Raw genomic sequence first — 5,409 nt, 5'->3', positions numbered from 1 at the left:
TGGTGTGCAATGAGATTTCTCCACATTATTAATAACAGCTCTGACCTATGGGGATCCTGCTTTTTTCTGGCAGGGGAAATCTGTCTGCGATGGCCTAGAAGCAATTGTAGCTCTTTGTGCTTGCAGGTGAGCATCAGTCAGTTTTATGCACTCCACAGTTCTGCACAGCCCCTGTCCCCTCAGCCAGCTAAGAACACAAAAGGCAGAAATATATTTTCCAGCCTGGCTCAATCTGGAGCCTTCAGGAGGTGTAAGTGGGCCATTGCAGGGAAAACGCTGCAGTGCAGCTGCTTTGAGTCGTACCTGATGTTCAGAGGGATAAAAACACTTAATTAGCACTCTACTTTCTTTAAGTTTCTGTGAGAATCCTATAAACCAATTTCAAACTGAAACCTTGGGCTGGCTCACAGGCCAGCAGACTGACAAACACCCGGGGAAGATTTGAGGGGTCTTTTCACAAGTCATCAGGCTCAATCTCTATAACTGAAGTGTGCATTCTTTTTGATGTGTGCATTTTTTTCATGTTTCATTAATGCAATCTCCTTGCAAGAGAAGCTTACATTTAAAAGCTATTGGAATTCAGAGGTATTTATCATGTTTTTAGGTTTGGCCTTTTTTTCTTGAAAGCTGAAAAATGATCCCAGCCTGCATGAGAGTCTACTGTTGCTACCTTTTAAGTATAGTAAACCTTTTAGGTATTTAAACTGAGTAAGAAATTATTAAAATGAGACCTGGGATACAGTGATGATTATGTTCAAAGTATCTACTGTAAACATTGTGGCAAATTTTTAATCAGTATTTTGAAAGCAGAGGACAGCATCTAGCTTTAGTGTTGTGAGCAGTACATTTTAGGTTTCTGAGGGAGGATGTGTGCCATGTGTTTTAGAACTGCAAGGGCTTGGCTGTAGGGCAGCTCTTTGTTCTCATGGCAAGTGCATGGACAGAAAAATAAGCTTTCAGCCCAGGGATGCTTCAAGTTAAAAGCATACAGGTTTAGCTTGTGAAATCCCACTATTCAGCTGCCATTTCAACCCTGCTAGCCCAGATACAGGAAAAACATCCTGGACAGCTTTTCCCCACCGTGTGACTTAGGATTCATTTTCTGGTATATCCCACCCACCCGATGAACAGCGCTGTCACATCCCCAGTCCTGATGAAAGCGTCTCCTGAATCTTCCAGCCCTTGGGTTCAAGGACAGGTTTTGCTCTCTTTGGGAAGACAGAAGAGGACCCAGTTGCACACCAGTCTGTGAGACATATTACTGGTATAAGACCTTTAGGGACCTTTCAACGTTTTTTAATAAAACCTCTTCCTTCATCTCCCACGTAACAGGGAGAGCTTTCCTGTACGTGCCCTCGGTGGTGGTAAGGTGTTGCTGTTCACCAGAAATGATTGTAATGAAGAGGTGATGCCTGATACTGACTGTGGGGCAGGGAACCTTTTTGTTTCTGCACATCCCACTGCAATTTAACCTTCCCTGAGACAGAAACTCTTGTCGGTGTCTGCTGGAAAGTATTTCTTCTTTTTTCCTTTTTTTTCCTTTTTTTTCCCTTTTCCTTAAAAAAATAAAGAACAAAACCAAACAAAAACAAAAGCAACAACAAAATCTTCAAAATAATGCTATCTAGGTGTCTCAAGATAGCACTGCTGAACTCACCTTGGCAAGCTCCACATGGTTAAAAGACACTTTTGGCAGTTTCTTGCTGCTGTTATAAAAAAAAAAAAAAAAAAAAAAAAAAAAGAAGGACTGCAATTTTTGGTTGGTTAAGCCCTAAAATGCCCAGGTGAGATTGCAATGCTGTTTTTTAATGTTCCCCAAAGGGGCTGGTACTATTTTTCAGGACATGTACTGCCCATCTTGCAATTGGTAGCAGACAATTAACATTCAAATGTCTCATTTGGGAAAAATTGCAAATTACAGTGGCTAGGAAGCTGTAAATTAGAAGTAGCACAGCCCATTATTCCCAGGCCTATTTGTGTGTCAGAGTGCACTGCTAAGGCTTGATTATCCTTTCCAATCTCCCCTGCCTGCAGCAAGAAGCTGTGTGTGAGAGGCTGGGTCTGGTCTGGAGAGTTTATGTAGCATTTTTCCTCTCTGTCTTTGACATTTCCATGATTTCTTGATCTCCAGGTTCCAGAAAATTACATTTTATCCCTGGTGATCCAGAACTGATGTCCTCATCACAGCATGAAAAGTCAGCCACATGCGATTGATTGGTAGACAAGGATTTTTGTCTTTCTGCCAATTCTTGTTCTGTTAGGATTCTTGTTCAATTCTTGTTCAATTCAGCCTTACAGCCTGATTCAATTCTTGTTCAATTCAGCCTTACAGCCATTGCAACTCCCGTTTTGGGTTGCAGTCCCTGTTCTAGAATTTTCTCCTTTCTACACACATAACTAGATTCAAGCCAGTTCTGATCCCCTACCCTCAGTGACACACATATCTTGGTATCACAGCCTCATTTTATAAGTCTCTGCTGACCTGCTCGATTTTGCTTAATATGGCAGTTTTATCAGCATGAACTCCCAGAGCATGGCTGAAAACAGCAAAGAGTTCTGGGCATAGTCCTGCTCTTCATGCCACCTCACCAGGGCTGTTCTGGCTTCCCCTGACTGGTTTCTTCTTGATATTTGTCAGGTAGGCAGTTCTTAACCTCTTTATTTCATGCTATATTGATGCTACATAGTACAACATTTTAAACCCAAATATCATTTCATACTAAGTCAAAAGCGCTCTGACGATCTAAGCCTATTACATCTGGACAGTTCCCTTTATCAACAAAATTTGTAATCTCATCACAGAGTGAAATCAGGTTTGCTTGACAAGGCCTATTTTCCATGAAAACCAATTGATTTGCCTTGTATTCCCTTTAATTCCTCAGAGAATAGATCCTGTATGGAGATTTCTACAGCGTTGTCCTGGATTGATGTTATTTATCCCTTTCACAAGCAGAGCTTGTGGTTTTACAGTTTTGTCGAATTGCTGCTAGCCTATACCATACTATGCTGTGCTGGGCTCTACTGCTCTGGGAAGACAGAAGCTGGAATTTCTTGGAAACCAGAGTCTCAGCTGTGCCTCAGAGCAGGGCAGCAGGGGATCCCATGGAAAGCAGTTTGAAGGGCAAAGTGGGTTAGGTAAAGCTGTTGGTAAAGCATCCTCCAGGTGCAAGAATGATCCATCCTGATGCTGATGACCCACAGGACACCTCCAACCAAGACACTAGGAATCAGGAAGCAGACCAGGGAATGCTCTTTCTCCTCATCCCTTAATGAGGGAGAGTTTATAGTTGTCCTCAGTCTCCTGGACTGGGTAAACCAGAAAAATCCAGATGAAGGTGCTCACTTTGATGGGAACCAAGGTTTTAAATACAACTTCATACTCTGTGTCACTTCAGTTTGCTTTTTTTTTTTTTTTTTTTTTTTTTTTTTTTTTTTTTTTTTTTTTTTTTTTTCCAAAAAGAAGTCTGTTTTTACCCAACTCAATTAACAAAATGGTCTTGTGTGTTATGACCCTTTCTCTTTGCAGGTGGGCTACCAGAATTTCCACAGCCTAGGGAGGGAGAATGTCTCTTCAAAGTAGAGGGGATATTAGAGGGGAATGTCTTGCAGCAGTGCTGTGCTGGAGGCTGGAACTGCTGTTCATGCAGGGCTCAAATGCTTTTGCTGTGCAAGTTCCAGCCATGCTGCAGTGATGGGAACATGGAGAGGTGCCTCCTACAGGCAGCCTCAAAGTCACAGGAAGGTTGGAGAACATGAGGGCATTAATGGTATATTTTATGGTGGGTTTTTCTACAGTGGAATGTGCTTGGCTGGAAATTTTCATGGCGTGTTTGCTTACATGTTGCATAGGAGCAGTAAGGCAGAGGAGGAGAACAATGACAGGTTTCACAGCACAGTCTGAGTGGCTCTGGAGTCTGCATTTTCCAGGTTTCTCAGACTGAAGAGTGGAACCTTAGCATGTCTAAGTGTCAGAGGGGGTCATTACAAACTTCTGGAAGTGCCTGCAAGAAGGTTGGTGGCTCAGCTAAGCACCTCATCCAAGTAGGCTCTTGAAGGACTTCTTATGACTCTCACTGCCAAAGAAGCCTGCTGGGAAGGGAACTGCAACAGTAAATCCTCACAACAATCAGAGCTGGTTGTTCTTCATCACAGGAATTGTGACAGAGGTGTAATTGTGTGTGGTGTGAGAAGAAATAGATAAGGATGAAAAAACTTCTCTTTTTTTAAAATTTAAATGGTCTATAGAAGGTAACTTCACCACTCCTTTGTCATTCTCTGCTTATTTTATTTGGCATCTGCTGTCCATTCATCTTCACTTCAAGCTTTACCCTCAAAAACTTCATTTCCCTGTGTCTTTTTTTCTTTTTTTTTTTTACCTTTGACAGAGTCAAGATGAAACCAAGCCTCCTTGTCTTGGTAACTTTTGCAGCCATAAACTTTGGAAAACATGAGGCCTTAATATTCCTTTAGCATTTAAACATAAAATTATAACCTAACCATGGAGTGAAATTTGTAGTTTGAAATTAAGTTAGGAAATTAAATGCAACTTTTTTGGTCTTTTGGAGCAGCTTTTCAGCTGCTCCATCAGAGCCATGTACTAATTAGCAGGAGCTGTAAAACTCTGTTTCTCTATAAAACCATATAATTCTTTTAGCTGAAGTTTTAAATTATACTTATTGCTTCATTTGTTAAAAATACCTACGTATATATGTACACAGATATACAGAAAGTGTGACTACTTGAAGAAGATAAGTTAATTTCTCTTTAGCCTTGTATTCCAACACAACTTATGTGTCTTAGGAGATAAAAAGATTGACTCCTGTGAATGGATTTTTACGAAATAATGCTGGGATAACTAGCTACTCTCTTAAAGAGTAAGAACAGTTAGCACAAATGAATGGAAATAAATATTTTGAAGTTGCCTGCAAGTGTGAAATATTTTAATTTTGGAATTCACATCATAAAAGGATGCTTAGAAGCTCCCTGCAGTTTTCCACACAGACCTGATGGCTGAAGAGATCCAAGCCCACAGACCAATTGATGTTTCTTGTTTCTATCAGATTGGTGCATGTTGCTCACACAAATCAGCTTCTCCCCACGTCTTTGTCACAGGAGGGAGCCTCAGCAAACAGAGCCTGCTTGTCCTCTGCCCAAAGGTCAAAGAGAGCTGGTGGCAGTGGATCTTTTTCTGTTCTGCTGTAGTTGAGTGGCTCATGGAACCCAAGGACAGCAGGAAAAACCTAAAACCTGCTCTCTGGATGAGCAGGACAGACACTGCTCAGTGTCTAAGTGGGAACTGCTCATGGAATATTCTGTTTTCATAACAGAGGGACCAATTATTTTCAAAAGGACTAAAACCTTATTGGAAAAAACCAACCCAAAACCCAAACAAACACAAAAAGTGAAAAC

Source organism: Anomalospiza imberbis, chromosome 3 (assembly GCF_031753505.1).
Source record: "Anomalospiza imberbis isolate Cuckoo-Finch-1a 21T00152 chromosome 3, ASM3175350v1, whole genome shotgun sequence".
Classification (NCBI taxonomy): domain Eukaryota; kingdom Metazoa; phylum Chordata; class Aves; order Passeriformes; family Viduidae; genus Anomalospiza; species Anomalospiza imberbis.
Note: the sequence above shows the minus strand (reverse complement) of the source record.